Below are 26,898 nucleotides of genomic sequence, written 5' to 3' on the forward strand. Positions count from 1 at the left end.
GGAGACTAAGCTTCCAAAGATAGTGGCTTAGTCTTGAAAAATCTCTCTCATATTCTCGCTCTGATTCGGTTCCCTTGTTTCAAACTCAAGAATTCTTGCAACTTCATGTCCACATATGCATCGGAACCCATTTGCCTGAACTCCTCAAGAAGTCCGACTGTGTTAACACAGTGGCTCCACCAGTCGTGGGGGATGGTCTTCCACCATTCATAGGCATCCCTTGTAATAAGGAGAGAATACTCAAACTTCATTTCTTACAGACATCGCAGACTTTCTAAAACCCGTTCCATTCTTTCCAACCACTGCTTCGCTTCCGTGGATCCACAGCACTTTAAACTCGGTGGCCCCAAATTTCATCAATTTTTCATCTTGAGCCGAGTTTGTGGTTGTGCCGCAGTCTTGGCATTTGAGCTTGGGGTGGCACATTACCCGCCATTTCTTTGAAAGAAGGCGACCATCGCTGCATAAATTGAGCGTAAAATCGCAGTGGCCGAGCAGAGCCGGAGTGGTGACCCACTCACATTCTCGAGTCTTGGGGCTTCCCTTGAACCTCGGCCTCAACAGATTGTTCTTGAATGATCTCCTCCTTCCATTCCGTTTTTCACAATTTTCTACTTCCTGAGATCAAACACAAGGAGGTTGACCTCCGTTAGTGCATATTCATGATGTAAATATGTCATATGCATCAATTAAAGACACTTGAGCAGTTGTACTTATCAAAGAAATATTCACATACATAGTCAAAATTTATTGCAAAATCATGCTCTGATACCACTAAAACATGTCACACCTTACCCCTCCGTAAGGCATAGCATGCTCCCGTAGAATACTTAATGAACTAACGAACTTCACCTACCGATAACTCATTAAGTACCCTACAAGGGATTTTAAAATAATTTTCTTACATTTTGGAAGTGGTGAGCATTTTGGTAAGAATTAAAAACCATTTATTCAAAGTTTAAATACTAGTAAAAATTTTTGTCCATTCAAATTTTATCGCAAATTTTATAAAAATTTTGACAGAGTTCCCTCTGTATTTTGAGAAACCGCTTCTTCAAATACTGTAAAAGCACTTCCAAAACTATTTTACAACTCCCAACCTCCAATAATTCACAATTCAACTCAAGTCAATCCATTTCAAAACAGTTTCACAATCCAAGTCAAATTTGTCAACTCAGTAGGTTCAATAATTCCATTCACAAAACATAAGGCAGAAAATCCATATGTACAAATATTAAATTTACAGAAGAAAATCTAAAATAATATTATTATAGTTTATTTACAACTGCTCAATTTACATTGATACTTATGACATTACAGTATTTACATCAAAATAACCATAAGGGTATAAAATAATACCCGTACAAAAAGGGATCAAAAAGATCTTGTCAATTCCGCAGCTCACTCTGCTGCTTTCTCCTTGCTTTTATCTCACGATAAGAATTAAACTATCGCTGAGTATAAACATACTCAGTGGTGCACAATAAAGATTTAAAATGTGATACATAAATCATTTATTGATGAAACATAATTTGAATACTTCACAATCACATTTCACAAATATCAAGCTCATAACAACTCATTTGTCAAATAATATATTAAACAACAGTTTAGTCAAACAATTGCATAAACACAGTGTTGCCAAAGTCGTACACAACTTAAGCCATGACACAAAATTTCCGATCAATGCCGTGTTGTACACCACGACAAAGCAATCTCAACCCCATTAATCGAAACCAATGAGGGAGGTGGCTAGCTAGCTAATGAGTACTCATCCGATCTACAACCTCAACTGGCAAGCCAGAGAGGGAGGAAAATAAACGATCTCAACCCCATAAATGGAGGAGGAATAATAAGTAACTGTCATGCTAAGTGTGAATCAAAAATTCATTTCAAACATTTCATTCAAATATTGCATACAAAAATCAATCCATTTCCAAAGTTACAATTTGATCGCAAGGTGGCAACACAAAAGTTCATAAATTCATAATGCGTAATAAATCAAATTTTCAAGGATAAAATGCTTAAATAGGGTTTATTGTGCACAAACCTCAAGCGAGTCGTCCCTTAGCCTCGACTCGTTTCCTCGGGTTCCTTCCCGATATTCTTTTCAACTGAAACACAAAATTTGACAATGTTTCAGTACTAGAACTTAACATAAATCCCAAAATGAATTTTAACTTCGCATTTACCTATTTCTAACGTGTTAAATTCGACGTTCTCGAAATTTTGTGTTTCGGGTTACTATTCACTGCACTATTTAAGTCAAATTATTGACTTTCTAAGGCTTAATAGGTATGGGAACTCCAACTTCACCCACATACCACATTTTGGTCACCAAACTTGTTGGTTTTGGTCATTTGTTTAAAGCTTTGGTCATTTTGGCAAAATTGCCAATTTTCGGTTTTGGTTCTCCGAAGTTGCACTGTTTCATTGGTCGGTCTACTGTTGAAATTTGACAAAACTTCCTTCATAGAAAATGTTCCTTATTGTCTTAAGTATATTCTCATTTTTGGATCACCTCAATCGGAGTTTTGTAGCTCAAGTTATGGCCAAAATAAGTTTACTGTTCACGTGTACTGTTCATACTGAGATTTTAGTGCTGGCAGATTTTTGGTCCAATTTTGGTTAATAATTTGATCAAGTTAAGTTCATAATTTGGTCTCACTTTCTTCATATGAAATATTTTACTATGTCTTACATTTCCATCGGTTCAAGAATTGCCTAAATCCGAGTTTTGTAGAGGGAGTTATAGCTATCCAAACATTGCTGCTCAACTGAAAATCTGCAGAGTTGCAGTACAGTAATTTAATTTTGCTCAATGATTTTGAAAGGGTTAATGGCCTAATTTGGGTTGGTGTTCTTCATGAAAGTTTTAGGTCTATATCATATCTAATTGCTGGTAAAATTTCAGGTCAATTTGACCTACCTAGCTCGAGTTATGACCAAATGAACAGTTACTGTTCATTTGGTCAGTTTAGTGCAGTGGCAGCCTGCTATCAACTCACTTTGGTCAATTGTTTCACCAAGTTTTGGTCAGTTTTTTGCTATGGTTCCTTAATGAAAATTGTGCTCTTTTATGTCTATTTTCATCTCCAATTGGTGGCATATCAATTGGACTTGTAAAATTTGAGTTTTGGTCCTTCAAAGTGGGTTTGGTCATGCTGCCAGCAGCATGACCATTAACCTACGAATTTGGTTTAATTTCCTACCATTCCCACACAATCCATTTGATCATAATTGACCATTATTTCACTTCATAATAGGTCAAACATGCCATTTATGCATTTCTCCAAATTTTGGTTCACTAACCCTAGCATTGAAACCCTAATCACACTAAATTGTTTCATTTAATCACATTTAAGCATACCAACATCACATCTACCTTCATATAAGCTTGCATACACTTATAATCTAATCAAATTCATACACTTACATATCAAACCCTAGCTGATCAAAATCCAGGTTTAGTCCTCCTACAATTAATTTCATTTTATTTTAAGTTAAGATCTAAGTTACATACAACAAGAATACAAATATTAAACATAATTTTCAATTTTAAATTCACTAACCTTAAACTTTGAATTTCAATCTTCCTCAAATCTTCAAATTCTTTTAATTTCTTGCTCCAAATCTTCTTCTTGAGGGTCAATTTAATGGTTTCTATAATTATTTTCAAGGATTAGGGGGTGAAATCTAAAGTTTAAGAAGCTTAAATCTAAGTTTTAATGGTGAAACAAAATAAAAAGAGAGGGAGAGGAGAGAGCTACGGGAAAGAGAGAAAAAAGAAAGAAGAAGAAGTAAAAAAATTGGCTTTTCAATTTTGTTTTTAGTCTTTAATTTGACTTAGTCAATTAGTTAATTAAATTAAAATTAATTATGAAGTCATAGTTACATCATCATGATGATGTCATCAACTTTTCAACTTTTTCATTTCCTCTTCTTTTTTTTTCTTTTTTTTTCTATTAGTTCTTTAATTTAATTCTCGATTCCGAAATTTTCTTTTCTCCGATTTTATTTGACAGTTAGGTCAGGAGTCAGCTCTCGGGGTTAATTGACCAAATTGCCCCTCACCGGTTCATCCCGGTTTGTAAATAATCCAATTTTTCTTTCGGCTCCCTGACCTAATTATTTGACTGGCTTAACAGTTCTTTTTCGTGATTTTCTCTTTTCCACTGTGTTCATAAGGGTCCTAAGGACCGCAGCGTCACTTTTTATGGTTCGAAATTTGAGTTTAAAATGACTTCGCAGTCGTTCCCGAGGAGGTCACTCATCGCTGTGACTCTCGGCTCGTTTAACCTCTTATGTTCTGTTTTTCTTATTTATAGTTAACTAATTAAACATTACTAATTATTTGTGTTTATGGCTTCTCAAGTTGTCTTAAGTGTGGCCCTAATCCCATTAATTGTCCGGACCGACACCGGTCACCGGAACAGTGAAATATACCAGGCTATGCAAACGGGGGTGTTACATGCAAGAGTTCCTAAGTCTGAAACAGGGGGGCAGATCAGTGGCTGAGTATGAAAGAGAATTTTCCCGCCTGAGCCATTATGCAGTGAGTCTACTCTCTACCAGCAGGGAAAGATGCAAGAGGTTTGAAACTGGCTTGAAGCCCAGTATCAGAGTACAAGTGCTCGGCTTCAAACACACTAACTTCTCTGAACTTGTTTCTCAAGCCCTAGAGTTGGAAAGAGTTGAGTTTGAGACTGCTCCAGAGAAAAAGAGATCAAAGAAGACAGAGAAAAAGGGAAAATCTATAGAACAGAGTTCCAGTGGTCATACTGGAAAGAGGAAGAACTATGGGGGACATGGCAGAGGTGGCAAGAAATCTGGTAGGGGAAGATATTCGGGACAGAGACCTCCCCTATCTGGACAGCAAAGTACCAGAGGTTCCTATCCTCCCCGCCAATGTGAAACTTGTGGAAAGAATCATGGTGGGATATGCTATAAGGCTATTGGAGCCTGTTATAACTGTGGAGGCACCGGACACTTCGCCAAGGATGCACGATGAGTCGCAGAGTTGGACCACCTCCTACTCTGCGAAGGGTCAATTGAGCCACTGTCACGAAGTTCACAACCACCTAGCGAGGTAGAGGCGGGGTAGAGGTAACCCAAAGGCAGCCAAGGCACGATAAAACAATCGAGCAAGATAGTGCTCGGTCGAGTCTATGCCATGAGACAGAGGGAAGAGCGAGAGACATCGATGTTGTGGCTGGTACCTTCTCAAATTTTTACTATAAGGTGTTTGTGTTATTTGATCCGGGTTCTACACATTCTTATGTGAGTGCTAGCATCATTGATTGCATTGCTGTTCCATGTACAAAAATGGACTTTGAGGTGCTAGTAACAAGTCCGTTAGGACAGGAGGTTAGGGTTAATAGAATGTATAGAGATTGTCCTTTGGTGATCCAAGGACACACTTTCCTGTCTGATTTCATTGAAATGCCCTTCAGAGATTATGATATCATCTTGGGCATGGATTGGTTAGCTAGGCATCATGCCATGATTGACTGTAGGCTGAAGACAGTCACTTTTGGCCTTCCTCAGTATAGTGATGTGGTAATACATGGGGAGAGGCAGTTATTGCCATCAAACCTCATTTCGGCTGCACTAGCCAGAAAAATGATCAGAAAGGGGTGTGAAGCATACTTGGCACATGTGGTAGACACCCAAGTGGGGAGTCCAGCATTAAAGGACATCCCTACAGTATATGACTTTCCAGATGTGTTTCCTAATGAATTGCCAGGATTACCTCCGGAAAGAGAAGTGCGATTTGAAATTAATGTTCGCTGGTGTGGATCCAATCTCCATAACGCCATACAGTAATGGCACCAGCAGAGTTGAAGGAGTTGAAGATACGATTGCAAGAATTACTTGAAAAGGGCTTCATCCGCCCTAGTGTGTCACCTTGGGGAGCACGGTGTTGTTTGTTAAGAAGAAGGATGGTACTCTCCGCTTATGCATTGACTACTGGCGGTTGAATAAGGTGACAATAAAGAACAGAATATCCATTGCCTCGCATTCTTGATCTGTTGATCGGTTGAAGGGTGCATTGTATTCTCCAAAATTGATTTGCGATCCGGTTATTATCGATTGAGGGTGCAAGAGCAGTATTCCAAAAGCGCTTTGAACTCGATATGGCCACTATGAGTTCCTAGTAATGCCATTCGGGTTGACAAATGCTCTAGCTGCTTTTATGGATCTGATGAACACTATTTTCAGACCATATCTTGATCAATTTGTGGTGGTGTTTATTGACGACATTTTGATATATTCAAGGAATGCAGAGGAGCCTGACAGACATCTGCGGATTATCTGCAGACTTTAAGGGAGAAACAACTATACGCCAAATTGTGAAATGTGAATTTTGGTGAAAGAAATCTCCTTTTTGGGACATGTTGTGTCGGTGAAGGGATCAAGGTAGACTCGGCAAGGTAGAAGCTATCCTTAATTGGAAGCCGCCAGAACATCACGAAGTTCGCGATTTTAGGTTTAGTGGATATTACCGTCGGTTTGTGAAGGGGTTTTCTATGTTATCTTCTCCACCGACTAAACCGCCGGAAAGATGTAAAATTTCGTGGGATGGATAAATGTCGTGAGTTTTGATAAGTTGAAGAGGTGTTTAACTGAAGCTCCAGTCCTTACTTTACCTACTCTGGGTAAAGAATACACAGTTTATAGTGATGCTTCTCACAATGGGTTAGGCTGTGTACTGATGCAAGATCGGAATGTCATTGCCTATGCATCACGCCAGCTGAAACCGCATGAGAGGAATTACCCAACACATGACCTGGAGTTAGCAGCTATTGTTTTTGCTTTGAAGATCTGGAGACACTATCTGTATGGAGAGAAATGCTACATTTACACAGATCACAAGAGCTTGAAGTACTTAGGCACCCAGAAGGAATTGAATTTGAGGCAGAGGAGATGGTTAGAACTCATCAAAGATTATGATTGATTAATAGACTATCAGCCAGGGAAAGCAAATGTAGTGGCTGACGCCTTAAGTCGCAAGACTATGGCAAGTCTCAGAGTTTCTCCTTTGTCCATGGTATATGAATTGAAAGCACAGCATGCCAGTTTAGAGATTGATGATGAAGGACAGACAGTAGTTGCTTGGCATGTACAGCCAGTGTTGATTGATCGGTCGAGAATGGTGCTCAGTGATGAAAAGTATTAGAAGCTACTGAAAGAAGTCCAGCAGGGCAAGAAATCTGAATTCTCTGTGAGAGAGGATGGTTTATTGCTACATCAGGGTAGAATGTGCGTTCCTAGTGATGTGGAATTGAGACAGATCATTATGAAGGAAGCACATGAGTCTCCATTTGCTATGCACCCTGGTGGAACTAAAATGTACAGAGGACTGAAAGAGCATTACTGGTGGATGGGCATGAAAAGAGATATAGCTGAATTCGTTTCCAAATGCCTAACTTGTCAGCAAGTAAAGGCAGAACATCAAGTTCCAGCTGGTTTGTTACATCCTTTGTCGATGCAGTGGAAATGGGAACGGATAACTATGGATTTTGTTACAGGACTTCCAAGGACACAGAGTAGTCATGATGCAGTATGGGTTATAGTTGACAGATTGACCAAGTCTGCTCACTTTTTACCAGTTCGGATGGACTATAGCCTGGAAAGATTGGCCAGATTGTACATATATGAGATTGTAAAATTGCATGGAGTGCCAGTATCAATTGTATCTGACAGAGATCCTAGGTTCACTTCTAGATTATGGGGTAGTCTTCAGAGAGCCCTAGGAACTAGATTGAACTTCAGCACAGCATTCCACCCACAGACAGATAGCCAATCTGAGAGGGTTATTCAGATATTGGAGGATATGCTACGGGCTTGTGTGATTGAATTTGAAGGTAGTTGGGATACACACTTGCCTTTGATTGAGTTTGCTTATAACAATAGCTACCAATCAAGCATAGGGATGCCTCCATACAAAGCTTTGTATGGCAGGAAGTGCAGAACTCCTTTATGTTGGGATGAGGTAGGTGAAAGGAAGATGATTGGGCCAGAAATTGTCCAGCAGACAGAGGAAAAGATCAGATTGATCAGAGATAGGCTCAAGGCTGCATCAGACCGCCAGAAGTACTATGTTGATCTAAAGAGAAGAGATATTGAGTATGCAGTGGGTGATAAGGTATTCCTCAAAGTTTCTCCTTGGAAGAGGATTATGAGATTTGGCAGAAAGGGGAAACTGAGTCCTCGTTTCATCGGACCATATGAAGTTCTGGAAAGAGTGGGTCCTTTGGCATATCGGTTGGCATTACCTCCAGAGCTAGCAAGGATACACAGTGTCTTCCATGTGTCCATGTTAAGGAGGTACAGATTTGACCCATCTCATGTACTGTCAGTTGAAGAGATTGAAGTAAATCCAGACCTCTCATATGAGGAAGAACCCATAAAAATTCTGGCTTATGAGGTGAAACAGCTGAGGAACAAACAGATACACCTGGTTAAAGTCTTTGTGGAACCATCATTCAGCCAGAAGCTACTTGGGAACGTGAAGAGGATATGAGGAGACAGCACCCACAGCTGTTCAGAGACTAATGCCAGGTAAAATTTCGAGACGAAATTTATTTAAGGGGGGGAGAATTGTAACACCCCAAAGTTCGGTAGTGCGTTCTGTTGCTCTGGTGACTAGTGTTGTCCGGACAGCTAGGATGCCAAGAACCGTACTTCGATATGAGTAAGGAGACATAAAATAATGAAATACAAGAAAAGAAAGTACAAGAAAAACAAAGGAAAAATGATAGCAAAGAAATGTGATCAAGTTAAGCAATGGAAACCTAACGATGGGTGACATGCTGGAAGTCACGGCGTGGACCGTTGACTGGCCCTGGACTGCGGGGAACCCTGAAAAACATTTTTAGGATTTAAATAGAACCTTATTGAAGAACAAATATCATTAGAAAGATCAAAGAAAAATTAAATAATTAGTACAAAGAAAAGTGAGAAATCGAAAAACAGACAAAATACGGTGTTACCGAAAAATCGGGAATGCAACCCGAATAGGGGCATTATGGTCATTTGACATCCCGAAGTGTCTTTTGACCTAAATGTCCATTGAAAATAAATAGTGTTACACTTAGAAAATAAAAGGAAAAATTAATTTAGTGGTACCTAAAGTAAATAGCTAAAATCATTGGTTAAATGTGGAATAAATGAACAATTACCTTATTATATGATTTAAACTTTGTTAGTGGACCACTAAAGATTTAATTAAACATAAAAAGGTGCTGATGCAAGTCCACTAACCAGCTGAACTTCATCTTCCTCAAAGTTATCTCAACATTGCCGTGAATGAAGGTGAGAGGAAACACCATAGCCGTTTTTCATGCAAGCTCATCTAACCACTCATTTCACTTCTAATCACTTGAGTTCCTTCATAAAACTTTGTCTACACATCACAAGGAAGATATTGATACCAAATTTGAGAAGTTTGGTGAAGGTTTAGCAAGATACAATCAAAGGTAAGTTTACATTTTTGAGAATTCCTTTGTTAAGTTTTGTGTGCATGTTATGGGTATTGGTTTTGTGAAGGAAAATTTTGAGTTTGAAGAGTTATTGTTGTTTTCATTTTGGACAGCCATGGAGTCACGTTTTTGATGAGATAATTGTGCATATAATTGATGAGAAATAATGTTGATCATGGTGATTTAATATCCTAGTGAATTACTTCATGTTTATATGGTGATTTTGGCACTTGAATGAGAGTTGATGAATTGTAGGGCAATGTGGTGTTGAAGAAGGTTTGCGGCAGCTTGGGGACACTTGAATAATTGTATGTATTCATGGAAGTGTAGGCAGAATATTGACCTAAAAGGATTGATGGATATGTATGGAGATTGATATTGTAAAGTGTATGTAAGATTTGTAATGGTTAGGTGTGTATGTAATGGTATTTAGAACTTGTAAATGTGAATTATATTTGGTGTGTTGAGGGTAATTGTAATCTGCCCAAAGTAATGTTAGTGTAAAGTAAAATATGCTTTTGGTAATGTACCAAAACAGATTGGTAGGGAAGTAAACAAATTGCAAGTTAAATATGTGTTTGAATTGGAGTTTGAAAGGCATATAGAGGGCAGTGTACATTTTAGCCAATAAGTTTAAATGTGTAACCTCAATTGGTATGAAACCAATTGGAGGTGAAACTAGGCACAAAATGTGCCAACTTTCATTGAGAAAACATACCAAAATTCTGCTTGCAAGGTGACCTAAGAAAATGACCAATTCGGATTAGGTGCAATTAGGACTTGAAAAATGACCAATTGAGCAGTAGTGAGTGTTTAGGCCATAACTCACTCAAAACAGGTCCAATTGACCTGAAATTTTAACCATGAATAGTTAAGACCCATATCTACAAGTATTATGAAGACACCAAAGCCCAGAAATGACCATAAGCAAGTCAAACAACTTGCACAAGTTCGGGTCCAAAAACTGGCCGAACCAGAGTTGACCAAATTGACCTAAAATTGACCTAAATTGGTACCATTTGACCAGCAATAGTATAATGACCATAACTTGGTCTACTTAGCTCGGATTGACTTGAAATTTTGCCCCGTGTGCAATAAGACCTAGATCTACAAGTTTGTAGTTTTGACCGAAACCCAAAAACTGAGGGAATTAGGCCGTCCGGCTAGGTCAAACCAGTATCCCGAGATCCAGCAAGTTGCATTAAAATGCACTAAACAAGGAAACGAGTTTGGCAAAACGTACCAAACCTAAAACCCTATCGAGTGTGACATATTAATGACACTAAAACCTAATTTACCTAAAACGCAACGAGGGTCGGTATATTAGGTGATTAAGTGAATAATTGAGTTCAGTGCATTATTTACCAAACACCATCAATAGAGACAGTTTAATTTAGCACTGAAACACTTCAAATTATGTTTCTCAGTTAACAAGGACTCAGCAAAAGGGAAGGAAACACTGAGTCCAGACCAGGGGGACAGTCATCAGAGGTTTGTGCACAATAACTGTTTCTTTTGAATTATTTTCAATTGAAATAAATATTGACTATTTGTATATCATTGTTTTAAATTGTGAAAATGTGTTTGATTGACACTCATTGATTGAAAAATATTGTGAATGGTTTGAAACTGTGAAAAATTGTTTGAATGACATTGATGGATACTTATTGATTGAAAAGCATTGGAAATGGTTTGAAACCACAGCTATCATGTATATTGATTGTATTCCTCATTAGCTTGTCTAGTGGGACGAATTGAATTCCCTCTCTGGCTGAAGTGTTGAGGTGTGTGCCTGTTGAGGACGAATTGGATGAGTACTCATATTTTTGCTAGCTAGCCATGTTATTCCTCATTAGTCATCGACTTTTGGGACGAATTGAATACCTCATTAGCCATCGGCTTTTGGGACGAATTGAACTATGGATCATGATTAAGCTGTGTGATTTATTGATATGTATTGTGAGATTGTGAAATGGATTTAAACTCTCATTGACATATACTATCTTTTGAATTCAAACATGATCTAACTTATGAAAATTATTGTGATATTGACAAATGGAGTTTAAATTCTTGTTGACAATTACTGTCTTGAATTTAACTATGGTTTTAAGTATCCACTATTTACAAGATATATGAATTGTGATATAAATTGTATTAGGTTAATGATGTGCACCACTGAGACATTGTCTCGTGATAGCTTTATTCTTGTCGCGGTAGAGAGACAGAGCAGAGGCAGACTAGGCCGCATATACATCCAAATGAGGATTACCTGGTATAATGAGTATACCAGTATTTTGCATTTTGTATTGTAATGTATGACACTGTATGTACATTTTGTTTTTGGTTTTGAGCAGTTGTAAATTCAAATTGTACCTTGAAGTTGTAAATTAATTATGAGTTATTTGACTTGTGAAAATTGTATTATATTTCCTTATCTCAGACTTTGAAAAATTTCTATGGAATTGAGTTGATAAATGGTTGTGTCGAGAAATGTATTGGAGTTGAGGTTTGGAAAATTATTGAAGTGCTTTTTACAGGTTTTCTGAAGAACTGTTTTGTCCAAAATGCATATGGCACTCTGCCAAAATTTTTACAGAAATTCCAAATAATCCAAATGAGTTAGTTGTTTCACTTCAGTTCACCAAAGTTTTTAATACCTGTAAATAGTGCTCACCACTGTAAAATAAGTAAGAAAAGTTTTTTAAAATCCCTTGTAGTGTATTTAATGGGTTATCAGTAGACGGAGTTGGTAATTCATTAGGTATACTACGGGATCATGTTATGCCTTACAGAGGGGTAGGGTGTGACAGTGCATACCATTGCATTGCATTTGTAAGTGTTGAGGTGACACTGATGCAGATCTGTTTGTTTTCTTATTTTGAATAGGATATGGATCTTGCTTCGCAAAGAGAAGTTAATGAAGAGGTGGAGAGTCGTGCTCCACCAAGGGCTGAATCTAGGGGCAAGGGAGAATCTACTCCACTAGGAGCTGAGGCACCTGCCCAACCTCAGTTTGCGCTATTTTAGCAAATGACTGAATTCTACCGACAAATGATGGGGGCAATTCCACCACTACAACCACAATCATAACCTCCACCAGCACCACAGAAGTCCCATCTGGAGAAACTGCGAAAGCATGGGGCTGTAGACTTCTTTGGGAAGAGGGAGGATGATCCCATGACTGTAGAAAACTAGTTGGATAGAACCATAAGAGTGCTGAAACAGCTAAACTGCACCCCCGAGCAGAACCTAGTGGGTGCTGTGTCCCTACTTCCGGATGATGCATATCAGTAGTGGGACACAGTAACCAGTGAGGTGCAACCTGAATGGATCACTTGGGAATTCTTCCTCACAGAGTTCAGAAAAAAATATGTGAGCAAAGTGTATTTAGAAGAGCGAAGAAGAGAATTTATCAGTGTGAGATAGAGACAATTGTTAGTGGTGGAATATGAGCATGAGTTTGTTAGACTGAGCCAGCATGGAAGGGAGATAGTCCCTACAGAGGCAGAGAGGTGCAGAAGGTTTGAAGAAGGGCTTAATGACAATATCAAAGTCATGATCACGGCATTAGAAATCACAGATTTTGCTAAATTGGTAGATGCTGCATCAAAAGTGGAAAGGGTCCGAATAATTGAACAAAATAGAAGGGAAAGACAGCAGAAGAGAGGTTCGGGTTAGTCCAGTGCATTTTCTGCTCCCAGTAAGAAGAGTAAGGGTCCTCCTACTCGGAGTTTAGGACCACCACAGGGTCAGGGTCAGTTTCAGGAGCCCAGACCACAGTTCACACCTAGGAGAGGCCAGTCCACACCATCAATGGGCAGCTCTCCAGGGACGGTGTTTAGGGGACCAGCCCCAGCATCTTCTGCTTGTCTGTATTGCCAGAAGTGGCATAAGGGAGACTGTTGGCGAGTGACCAATGCATGCTTACGGTGTGGATCGACAGAACATCAGATCAAGAATTGTCCGAAGAGGACTACTATAGTTGCTCCAACACAAGCTGACAGACCTGCTCCTGCACCACAAAGGGGTAGGAGGCCCGGTAAACCTAAGGCAGCTGGTCCATCACTGAGGCCTGCATCCGAGTCAGCTGAGAGGCTAGATACTAGAGTACCTGCCAAGGCCTATGCCTTCAGAGCTCAGGAGGAGCAAGATGCCCCGGATGTCATCAGGGGTACGTTTTCCCTCTATAACACTTCTGTGCATGCATTGGTGGATCCAGGATCCACTCATTCCTACATTTGCATCAAACTATCCATAGAGAGGGGAGTTCCAGTAGAGGAGAGTGATCAAGACATTCTGGTCATAAATCCATTAGGCCACAGTGTGGTAGTGAATAATGTGTAAAGGTTGCCCATTGAGGATTCAGGGGTATGAATTCTCAGCAGACCTAATTGAATTGCCCTTCCACGAGTTTGACGTGATTTTGGGTATGGACTGGTTGTCACGTCATCAGGCAATAGTTGATTGCAAATTGAAGAGGATTTCTCTGAAAACTTCTGAGGGTAATGAGATTACTGTTGTGGGTGAAAGGATAGATTTCTTGTCCAATGTTATCTCAGCTACAGTTGTAAGAAGATTGATAAGAAAAGGCTATGAAGCTTACCTAGCACACGTGGTTGATACTAGGTAGGCTAAGCCAAACCTGTGTGATATACCCACAGTAAGAGACTTCCCAGATGTATTTCCTGAAGAGTTGCCTGGTTTACCACCAGAAAGGGAAGTCGGGTTTGCTATTGAGGTAATGCCGGGTATAGCACCCATTTCCATTGCTCCTTATAAAATGGCACCCACTGAATTGAAGGAGTTAAAAATTCAGTTGCAAGAGTTACTCGATAAGGGGTTCATACGCCCCAGTGTGTCACCATGGGGAGCTCCGGTGCTGTTTGTGAAGAAGAAGGATGGAACCTTGAGATTGTGTATTGATTATCGGCAATTGAACAAAGTAACTGTGAAGAATAAATATCCATTGCCCAGAATTGACAATCTGTTTGATCAGTTGAAGGGAGCCGATGTATTTTCAAAAAATGATCTCAGATCAGGGTATCATCAGTTGAGGGTAAAGGATGCAGATTTGTCAAAAACTGCATTCAGAACCCGGTATGGGCACTATGAATTTTTAGTGATGCCGTTTGGGTTAACAAATGCACCAGCAGCATTTATAAACCTTATGAACCGTATCTTCTATCCATACTTAGATCGATTTGTAGTGGTCTTTATTGATGATATTCTGGTGTATTCCAAGACCAGGGAAGAACATGATGAACATTTGAGGATTGTTCAACAAACCCTGCGAGAAAAGAAGCTATATGCTAAGTTGTCCAAGTGTGACTTCTCGATGAGTGAAATTTCTTTTCTTGGACACATAATATCAGCTGAGGGGATTAGAGTGGATCCCAAAAAGATAGAAGCAGTGATGGAATGGAAGCCTCCTAGAAATACAACTAAGGTTAGAAGTTTCTTGGGGCTAGCTAGGTACTACAGAAGATTTGTGAAGGGGTTCTCTCTTATAGCTGCTCCAATGACCAAGTTATTGCACAAAAATGAGAAATTTGGCTGGAACGACAAGTGCCAAGCTAGTTTTGAGAGGCTGAAGGCTATGTTGACAGAAGCACCAGTGTTAACACAGCCAGTGTCAAGAAAAGACTTTGTGGTCTATAGTGATGCCTCGCATAATGGGCTAGGGTGTGTATTGATGCAAGAGGGGAAAGTGGTAGCCTATGCTTCCAAGTAGTTAAGGCCATATGAACAAAACTACCCTACCCATGATCTAGAGCTTGTAGCAATTATCTTCGCACTGAAGATATGGAGGCATTACTTGTATAATGAAAAGTGCTACATTTACACAGATCACAAAAGTCTGAAATACTTGCCAACCTGTATGAGCTCAACCTCGCATGCAGGCGATGGATTGAGTTCCTGAAGGACTATGATTGTGTGATTGATTATCATCCTGGGAAGGCAAATGTAGTTGCTGATGCTTTAAGCAGGAAGTCCATCACAACTTTAAGATCACTAAATGCCTCTCTGTCCTTAGCTCAAAATGGAGCTATTTCGGCTGAGTTGCAAGTGAGGCCAACCCTGCTACAGCAGATACAAGATGGGCAGAGAGCAGATGAAAAATTAATGGCCATTGTGGGTAAAATTCTAGAGGGGAAGGAAATTGATTATGAGGTGAAAACAGATGGGTGTCTGTATTACAGAGGAAGAGTGTGTGTACCAGATGATGGGGAACTGAAGGCTAGTATTCTAAAAGAAGCACACACTAGTGTTTGTGCTATGCATCTGGGAAGCACAAAAATGTATAATGATTTGAAGCCTCATTATTGGTGGCCTGGTATGAAGAGGGATATAGCTGACTATGTGATTAAGTGTTTGACATGTCAGCAAGTTAAAGTAGAACATTAAGTTCCATCAGGATTACTACAGCCTATAAGCATACCTGAATGGAAATGGGACTGGGTCACTATGAATTTTGTTAGTGGTCTACCTCTCACCCAAAAGAAGTATGACGCAGTGTGGGTGATAGTGGATATATTGACGAAGTCAGCACATTTTCTGCCAGTTAGGACTGACTACTCACTGGAGAAGCTAGCAGAATTGTATATCAGTGAGATAGTTAGACTGCATGGAATCCCACTTTCCATCATATCTGACCGAGACCCAAGGTTTACATCGAGATTCTGAAAAAAGTTGCAAGAAGCCTTGGGCACACAACTCCATTTTAGCACAGTTTTTCATTCCCAGATGGATGGACAGTTAGAACGAGTAATCCAGGTAAACCTAAGAATTAATTGAATTTTCGCAATTAATAAATTGAAATGATAGTAACAATATGAATTATGTGATAAGTCCTGGAGGATATGCTAAGGAGTTGTGTCATTGAGTTTGAGGGGAGTTGGGATAGATACCTCCCACTGGCAGAATTCGCATATAACAATAGCTACCAAGCTAGCATTCAAATGGCTCCATATGAAGCACTGTATGGGAGGAAATGTAGAACCCCAGTGTGTTGGACTAAATTGGGCAAAGATAAGCTGGTAGGACCAGACCTGGTGAAACAGACTGAGGAGAAAGTGAAGATAATCAAAGCTAACCTGAAGGTTGCCTCAGATAGACAGAAATCTTGTAACACCCTCCCGGTAGCAATTCCGTACATTCTACTGTTCCGGTGACCAGTGTCGGTCCGGACAGCTAGAATGTCCGGAAAAATATTTAAACTTAAGTGAGGGACCATAATCAATTCAAATATTAAAAAGAAAAATTTAGTAAAAATTTTAGAAATAAAATACAACCGAGTTAAACGAGCCGGTGCCCTAGCGATGGGTAACCCAGAGGGAAGTTGCGGCTCTCGCAACTAGGAACCCTAGACCCGGAGAAAAATTATAAAATAATTTTTGAGACTCCAGAGAAGGGTTATTGAGGTTCCCATGGCATTAGAATGCCAAGAAAATACTTAGAAAAATTTTTCAATCGGTACAGACAATTTTGACCCGTTAAGCCAAACAGAGGGCATTTTGGTCATTTCGCCTTTAGAGGTGATTTTTGGCCAACTTGTCCAGTTGAGTAAATAATTAATATGACATAAAATATGAATAAACATTACTAGAAATTAAATTGAAAATGAGTAGTGAAGAAAAGAAAAGAAAATGAGGAAAAATGCTTATTTATGACATCATGATGATGTCATTAAAAGCTATAACCAATTGCATTCAAACAACCAATTCATTAACTAATAAAAGAGACAAAATGAAGACCAAAATAATCAAAAGCAAACAGCAGCCATCCTCTTCCTCATGCAGCCGAAACCCTTGCCCATAGCCCAACCTCCATTGACAACTTCAATCAAAGCTCAATTTCTCTCTTCTTTTCACCATAAACCCTAAACCCCTTTCATTAAAATTTGTCCACTCATCTTGGGAGTGTTTGGCAGCCTAGAAAAGGAAAGAAAGTGAAGATTTAACTTGGGAAAAATCTGCCTACAAGAGGTTAGTGCACCTATTTACTTAAAACTCTTATATTCCATGATAGTGACTTGAATTGAGTAAGGATTTGTAACTTAAATGAACAAAAATTATGTGTATACATACCATGGATTTCGGCAGCCCTATTGAAGGAACAATAATGGAGTGTTTTGATGGATTTAAAGTGGATTAGAGATTATGTTTAAACCATGTATGCATGTGGTTAGTGAATGAGATAGTTAATTAAAGCATGTTGTGAAAACTCATATGGAAATTAGGGTTTTGAGAAGTGAAAATTTGGCTTGGATTAGGAAATTGTTAGAGAACATTTTAATGGTCAATTAGTGACCATTTTAGGTAAGTTGACCATAATTTGGACTGAAATATAGCATGGCAAAGTGAATGAGTATGCTGCCTAGGGACAGCAGCAAAGGTGGCTGTGATTCCAGCCCACTTAGACAGCCATAACTTTGGCTGTGTAGGTCCAATTGGTGTTTGGCCAATTGGACATGAAACTAGGCTTATAATGGCACATTTTTTCTGAAGAAACCATGCCCAAAAGACCAAAGCAAGTGGACCAAAAGTTGGCCCCAATCCGGATACCCTGCAACAGCACCTGCAGAAATGACCAAATGAACAGTAACTGTTCATTTGGCCATAACTCACTGTAGATATGGTCAATTGACCTGAAATTTTTACAGCAACAAGTTAAGACATAGAAAAACAACTTTCATGAAGAAAACTACACCAAATTATGGCCAGAACCTATTCAAAAATGCAATCACAGTCACTGTTCATGGTACTGTAGATTTGGTAATTCTGCAGTTTTGGCAATCCGGCCAGCTGTGGTTTTTGGACCATATCTGGAGCTACAAAACTCCAAATGGAGTGATTCAAAAAAGGAAATTCAACTAGACAAAATAAGGAACAACTTTCATGTTTGCCATTTCTTCAAATTCCCACTGTAACAGTGCTTAATGGAACAGTAAACTTAGGCTTCGAAAACTGAAATTTCTGCCCTCTTGGTTTTAAGTTAGAAATAGTAATGGTGACTAATTCCAACAAGTTTTAAATGCAAAATGTGGTATGTTGGGAGTGCCAAAACCAATGTACCTAATTTCTACCTAAAAGTCAACATTTTTGTTGACCAATGAGGTGAATAGTGACACCAAAACTTGAAATTCACAAAGTGAAGAATTTAAAAGTTTCAAATGCCCTAGTATACCTAACAAGATTGGTTTGGATAGTTTGGCATGCCAATAGGGTTCGATTAGCGATCGCACATGGCAATATGCCATTCTCGTGATTTCATGGCTTTTAGCCATTCGACTCGCATTGAGATTTGGCCTTGTGCTCGAGATTATTTACTGACTTGGTAGCCGCATTGCACACCGGGAGATGCATATGTGACCGATGGTGTGACGGCCCGAGGTACTAGATACCCAGTGCCAGTTTACCAGTTATCCAGTCTAGTCGTCTAGTGTAGGTTACTTGGGGCAACCAAATGAATAAAAGTGGACAAAGTTAATGATACACAAGTTCAAAACAAATAAAACATATACATTCACTACATATTTATTTCTTGCTATTTCTTTTATTTTATTATTGCACCACTAAGCATTATTGCTTAGTGCGTTGCTTTTACCAATCGTAGGTTTTGGAGATACAGATCGTGAGCCCAGTAGACTGCAGACTGGGTGAGTCCATCCTACAGTTCTGCACAGTGTCCGTGTCACCTCAACTTCTGCAGTACATTGGTAGGACACTAGGTGTCATTTTGGTATTCTGTAAATAAATTTTGATTTTCTCATATGTAATTAAACTTGTGTAATGTATATTGATGTTCATGTAAATTATGATAATTGTATTTGTGAATGGAAAAGTAAATATCTATTTGTGATTTATACTTGATTATCACATGTGATGGATGATTGAGAACTGAAATTGAGAAATGTTGTTGAGATCTTGATATTGAGACTTTATTGATGAATTGAAGTTGGGATTGTTTGGAAATTATTTGGAAGTGTTTTTAACAGGTTCCGATGAACTGTTTTCTCCATTTTTAGCCGGTATTCTGCCGGATTTTCTATAAAATTTTCGGAACCTCAAATAAATTATAATTTCAATAAATGAACTATATTTCACAAACTATATTCAAAACTATGACAAAAAAAATTAATTAAGGTAAAATAGAGTGTGCCGGTACACCGTGTGACATAGCTTACTCGAATACACTGTAGCCGGGTAAGGGGTGTCACATTTAGTGGTATCAGAGGACGGTTTAGGCGTTTCTGAGCCTAGATTGTGTCCATACCATGCATTGCATTTGTAAGAGTCGAGGTGACACTAATGCAGATCTGTTTGTCTTTGTTAAATAGGATATGGACCCTTCATCTCAAAGAGCAGTCGAGGAGGAAGTGGAGAGTCATGCTCCACCTGCAGCAGCTGAGACTGGGGGCATGGGAGAACCTGCTCCGCCAGCTCAAGCAGAGCCTGCTCAGCCTCCACAGGCCATGTTCCAGCAAATGGCCAATTTCTTTAGACAAATGGCCGGAGTAATGCCAGCACCACCACCACCTCCACCTCCACAGCAGAAATCACACCTGGAAAGGCTAAGAAAGTTTGGAGCAGTGGACTTTTTCGGTAAGAGAGAAGATGACTCTGTTGCAGCCGAGAATTGGTTGAACAGAACGGGCAGAGTTCTAAAACAACTCCACTGCACCCAGAGCAAAACCTAGAGGCTGCCATATCCCTGTTGCAAGATGATGCCTACGAATGGTGGGATACTGTGTCCAGTGAAGTACAGTGGTTATAACTTGGGACTTCTTTCTCTCAGAATTCAAGAAGAAATATGTGGGTACTGTATACCTGGAAGAGAGAAGAAGAGAGTTCATTAATCTGAGGCAGAGACAGCTATCAGTGGCCGAGTATGAGAAGGAATTCGTCCGATTAAGCCGCTATGGAAGGGAGATAGTCCCTAATGAAGCTGAAAGATGTAAGAGATTTGAAGAGGGACTAAATGACAACATAAAGATCCAGCTCACTGCCTTGGGAATCACAGAATTTAGCAAGTTAGTAGAAGCTGCAATAAGGGTTGAAAAAGTGAGAATCGGAGCGCACTGGAAGGGATAGACAGCAGAAGAGGGGACCAGGTCAGTCTAGTTCAGCTCCTGCATCTGGGAAGAAGTTCAGAGGTCCATCTGCATAGAGTTCGGGCCAGCCACAAGGTCTGGGTCAGTCTCAGGGGCCCAGGCCACAGTTCACCCCTAGGAGAGGCCAGTCCACACCATCAGTGGGCAGCCCTCCAGGGATGGGGTTCAGGGGACCAGCCCCAGCATCTTCTGCATGTCCACACTGCCTGAAATGGCATAAGGGGGAGTGTTGGAGAGTGACTGGTGCCTGCTTAAGGTGTGGGTCGACAGAGCATCAGCTGAGGAACTGTCCACGCAGAACTACTACAGCTGCTCCAACACAAACAAACAGACATGCTCCTGCATCGCAAAGAGGTAGAAAATCTGGCAAATCTGACGTCGTGGGACCATCACAGAGGCCTGCATCTGAGCCAGCAGAGAGGCCAGATAACAGACCACCTGCCAGAAATTATGCCCTGAGAGCTTAGGAGGAGCAAGATGCCCCGGACGTCATCAGGGGTACGTTCTCCCTCTACAATACACCTATGCATGCATTGATGGATCAAGGATCCACTCATTCATACATCTGCATCAACTTACCCGTAGAAAGGGGCATACTAGTAGGGGAGAGTGACCAAGACATTCTGATCACTAATCCATTGGGCCACAGTGTAGTGGTGAACAAAGTATACAAGGGTTGCCCGTTAAGGATTCAGGGGTATGAATTCTTGGCAGACTTGATTGAGTTGCCCTTCCACTAGTTTGACGTGATTTTGGGAATGGACTGGTTGTCACGTCATCAGGCAATAGTTGAAGAGAATTTCTCTAAAAACTTCGAAGGGTAATGAAATCACTGTTGTGGGTGAAAGGACAGATTTCTTGTCCAATGTCATCTCAGCCACAGTTGCAAGAAGAATGATGAGAAAAGGCTGTGAAGCCTACCTAGCACATGTGGTGGATACTAGGCAGGCTAAGCCAAACCTGAGTGGTATACCCACAGTAAGAGACTTCCCAGAAGTATTTCCTGAAGAATTGCCTGGTTTGCCGCCAGATAGGGAAGTTGAATTTGCTATTGAGACTCTGTAAGACAGACACCCATTTCCATTGCTCCTTATAGGATGGCACCCACTGAATTGAGGGAGTTGAAAACTCAGTTGCAAGAGTTGCTTGATAAGGGGTTCATACGCCCCAGTGTGTCACCATGGGGAGCTCCAGTGCTGTTTGTAAAGAAGAAGGATGGGACTTTGAGGCTTTGCATTGATTACCGGTAGTTGAATAAAGTGACAGTGAAGAACAAATATCCGTTGCCTAGAATTGATGATCTATTTGATCAGTTGAAGGGAGCAGGAGTATTTTCTAAGATTGATCTCAGATCAGGGTATCATCAGTTGAGGGTGAAGGATGTAGATGTGCCCAAGACTGCATTCAGGACCCGATATGGGCATTATGAGTTTCTGGTGATGCCCTTTGACCTAACAAATGCACCAGCGGCATTCATGGACCTTATGAATCGTATCTTCAATCCAAACTTAGATCGGTTCATAGTGGTCTTTATTGATGATATTCTGGTGTATTCCAAGACTAGTGAAGAACATGATGACCATTTGAGGATTGTTCTGCAAACCCTGAGAGAAAAGGAGCTGTATGCTAAGTTGTCCAAGTGTGACTTTTGGCTGAATGAGATTGCATTCCTTGGACACATAGTGTCAGCTGATGGGATTAGGGTGGATCCCAAGAAAATAGAAGCAGTAATGGAATGGAAGCCTCCCAGGAATACAACTTCAGAAGCTTCTTGGGGCTAGCTGGGTATTACAGAAGATTTGTGAAGGGATTTTCCTTAATAGCTGCTCCAATGAACAAGTTGTTACACAAGAATGTCAGATTTGACTGGAATGACAAGTGTCAGACCAGTTTTGAGAAGTTGAAGGCTATGTTGACAGAGGCACCCGTGTTAACACAGCCAGTGTCAGGAAAGGACTTCGTGGTCTACAGTGATGCCTCTCATAATGGGTTAGGGTGTGTATTGATGCAAGAAGGGAAGGTGGTCGCCTATGCCTCCAGGCAGCTAAGGCCACATGAACAAAATTACCCTACCCATGATCTAGAGCTTACAACAATTATCTTCGCACTGAAGATATGGAGGCATTACTTGTATGGGGAAAAGTGCTACATTTACACAGACCACAAAAGCCTGAAATACTTGCCAACCCAGAAGGAGCTCAACCTTAGACAGAGGCGATGGATTGAGTTCCTGAAGGACTACGATTGTGTAATTGACTACCATCCTGGGAAGGCAAATGTAGTAGCTGATGCTTTGAGCAGAAAGTCCATGACAGCTTTGAGATCATTGAATGCCCGTCTAACTTTAATTCGAGATGGAGCTATTTTGGCTGAGTTGCAAGTGAGGCCAAGCCTGCTATAGCAGATTTTAGATGGGCAAAAGGCAGATAAAAAGTTAATGGCTATTATGAGCACAATCTCAGAGGGGAAAGCAACTGACTATGAGATGAAAGCAGATGGGTGTCTGTATTGCAAAGGAAGACTGTGTGTACCAGATGATGGGGAAGTGAAAGCCAGTATTCTGAAAGAGGCACATGCCAGTGTTTATGCTATGCACCCAGGAAGTACAAAAATGTATCATGATCTGAAGCTTCAGTATTGGTGGCCTGGTATGAAGAAGGACATAGCTGACTATGTGACTAAATGCTTGACATGTCAGCAAGTCAAGGCAGAACATCAAGTTCCATCAGGTTTGCTACAGCCTATACGCATACCTGAATGGAAATGGGATCGGGTCACCATGGATTTTGTAAGTGGTCTACCTCTCACCCGGAAGAAACATGATGCAGCATGGGTGATAGTTGATAGATTGACAAAGTCAGCACACTTTCTGCCAGTTAGGACTGACTACTCACTGGAGAAGTTAGCAGAATTGTATATCAGTGAGATAGTTAGACTGCATGGAATCCCACTTTCCATCATATCTGATCGAGACCCAAGGTTTACATCGAGATTTTGGAAGAAGTTACATGAATCCTTGGGTACACAACTCCACTTCAGCACAGCTTTCCATCCTCAGACGAATGGGCAATCAGAAAGAGTAATCCAGGTAAACAATTGAATTAATTGAATTAATACAACTATTGAACTAAAATGATAACAATAACATGAAATATATGTCAGGTCCTTGAAGATATGCTGAGGAGTTGTGTCATTGAGTTTGAGGGAAGTTGGGATAGATACCTCCCACTGGCAGAATTTGCATACAACAATAGCTACCAAGCTAGCATCCAAATGGCCCCATATGAAGCACTGTATAGGAGAAAATGTAGAACTCCAGTGTGCTGGACTGAATTGGGCGAAGACAAACTGGTAGGGCCAGACCTGGTGAATTATTTAGAAAATCAAGTTCTGCCTTTTAAGAGATTAAAGATATAAATAGGTCACTAGAAATAATTTATGGTGTTCTTAATCAAGAGATTGTTTGCTAATCTCTTGGATCGATTAAAGAAGAAGAAGAAGAAGAAGAGAAGAATGAGAGCTTCTAGGTGGCGGCACCAAGTGAGTGGCCGCTGCTTGTGTTATTTTCCTTTTGATAACAACACTTATATAGCTAGGTCAACACATTAAACCCTTGCCACATGCCACCCTTTCATTGGTTCTAGGTTTAATTGAACCAATCGCATTGTGCCAAGTGTCAAACCTATATTTAATCTTCATTTGAATCATCTTACATGATTAAAAGACATTTGGCAAGCTTAAGTGTAATGCCATGTGTCACCATCTCATGGTGCCACATGTCACCCTGTGAAATGACCAAAATGCCCCTGTGTCTTAATTTTGAGTTCTCAACCCAAAATAATTATTTCTCTTCTTCTAATCAATTTATATCAAATATAAATTAATTAATTAATCTTTATTAATTAATTTCTCATTAATTAAATTCATATTTAAACACTTTAAACATAAATTTAACATATACCGTACATCCAAAAACCTAGATTTAGTTTCAAGTCATGCTAGGGACTTTGCAATCTAATTGCAAACCAAACCTGTTTAATTAATCAATTAAAATCTTTAATTAATTAATTATATCATATTTAATTAGGGGATAACTTGTTTATGTGTGTGACTTACTAGGCTCATCACTAATTAGCAGTGAGATATGATATCAACTCTTAATATCATCAAAACTCTTTCTTACCATAAATGATTTCTCTAAATCATTTTATGCACCTCATAGACTATGGTTAACACCTAGCATAGCATGCCATGGCCAAATAATTAGTAATAAGGTTTACCTTAAATGAACCTATAATCATATGTTACCATGCACTGAAATCTCTCTGTTACAAAATCCCAACTCAAGCTGGAGTCATGGTTTATGTCAAACTCTATTTGCTATGAATATTATGTTCTCTTTTAATTCCAGTTCTTGATTAAAAAGATTTTCTCATTAGAAACTCTTTTCTGATTAAATCTATCTGTCCTGGCCAGGAACTTGAAACATTAAGAATAATTAAATGAACATAGGATTTTATCTCTATTTAATTAGAGGAATAGATTCCATCTTGATCAACACCTACCTCTATATATAACTAGTAGGAGCCAACACATGCCCATATACCCATATATAGTACAAGTATGAAAGCAGTATCAAACTCAAACTACCTATATACCAGATAACTGTGCTATCTCAGGTCTAAAGATTATATGGACTGATATGATTTATGACAAAACATTAACAAGAGTAAACTCCATGTGCTTGTCATAAGTGTCACTGGTTCGGCCTACTTATCATTTATAAGTGCCTATCATGTTTGTTATATGGCATGAGACTCACCATTCCATCTTATTTATATCTCATATAAATAACTTGGGAACAAACATGAATACAATCTTTCTGGATAAGTCATGTCCTTATTATGAAGTATCCTCGATTGTGAACCTATTTATGATACTTTGTACTACAAATACTGTCACTCATATTCTTAATAACTTAAGAATAGAATTTCTAAGAAAATATCAAAGGACCTTTTCTATTACACATAAATATCATATGTAAATGGAGAAGTGGAAATGCCTTTTATTAATAAAAACATGTACAAGATACATACTAAATGATATGCTCTAGGGCATACTACTAACAGAAGAGGTAACCATGGGTGGTGGCACCAAAGAGAGAATGAGCAGATTGTATTTTTTTCTTTTCATCATTTCCCTTACATAGCTAGGTCATCACTTAAAACCCTTGCCATATGTCACCTTCTGATTGGCTCTAGGTTTAATTGACCCAAACACATTGTGCCAAGTGCCAAACCTATATTTAGTCTTGACTATGATCATCTTACATGATTAAAAGACAATTGGCAAGCTTATGTGTAGTGCCATGTGTCACCATCTCATGGTGCCACATGCTGTGAAATGACAAAAATACCCTTGTGTCTTAATTTTGAGTTCTTAACCCAAAATAACTCTTCTTCTAATCAATTTATATCAAATATAAATTAATTAATTAATCTCTATTAATTAATTTCTCATAATTAAATTCATATTTAAATACTTTTAAATATAAATTTAACTTATACTATACATCCAATAACCTAAATTTGGTTTCAAGCCGTGCTAGGCACTTTACAATCTAATTGCAAACCCAACCTATTTAATTAATCAATCAAACTCTTTAATTAATTAATTAAATCATATTTAATTAGGTGATAACTTATGTATGTGTGTGACTTACTAGGCTTATTACTAATTGGCAGTGAGATATGATATCAACTCTTAATATCATCAGAACTCTTTCTTACCATAAATGATTTCTCTAAATCATTTTATGCACCTCATAGACCATGGTTAACACCTAGCATAGCATGCCATGGCCACCCAATTAGTAATAAGGTTGACCTTAAATGAACCTATAATCATATATTACCATACACTGAAATCTCTCTGTTACAAAATCCCAATTCAAGCAGGAGTCATGGTTTATGTCAAACTCCATTTGCTATGAATATTATGTTCTCTTTTAATTCCAGTTCTTGATTAAAAAGATTTTCTCATCAGAAACTCTTTTCGGATTAAATCTATCTGTCCTGGCCAGGAACTTGAAACATCAAGAATAATTAAATGAACATAGGATTTTATCTCTATTTACTTAGAGGAACAGATTCCATCTTGATCAACACCTACCTCCATATATAACTAGTAGGAGCCAACACATGCCCATATACCCATACATAATACAAGTATGAAAGTAGTATCAAACTCAAACTACCTATATACAAGATAACTATGCTATCTCAGGTCTAAAGATTATAT

The 26,898-nt window shown here is 39.2% G+C and overlaps 1 long non-coding RNA gene across 1 annotated transcript; it reads right to left on the bottom strand.

Moving 5' to 3' along the window:
- Positions 1–1,178: 1,178 nt before the first annotated feature.
- Positions 1,179–2,180, bottom strand: LOC131173250 (uncharacterized). Its single transcript, XR_009143500.1, has 2 exons — positions 2,051–2,180; positions 1,179–1,430 (listed from the first exon to the last, which is right to left on the bottom strand). It is a non-coding gene; the product is annotated as an uncharacterized LOC131173250 (long non-coding RNA).
- Between the last annotated feature and the right edge of the window lie 24,718 nt (positions 2,181–26,898).

Source organism: Hevea brasiliensis, chromosome 14 (assembly GCF_030052815.1).
Source record: "Hevea brasiliensis isolate MT/VB/25A 57/8 chromosome 14, ASM3005281v1, whole genome shotgun sequence".
NCBI lineage: Eukaryota > Viridiplantae > Streptophyta > Magnoliopsida > Malpighiales > Euphorbiaceae > Hevea > Hevea brasiliensis.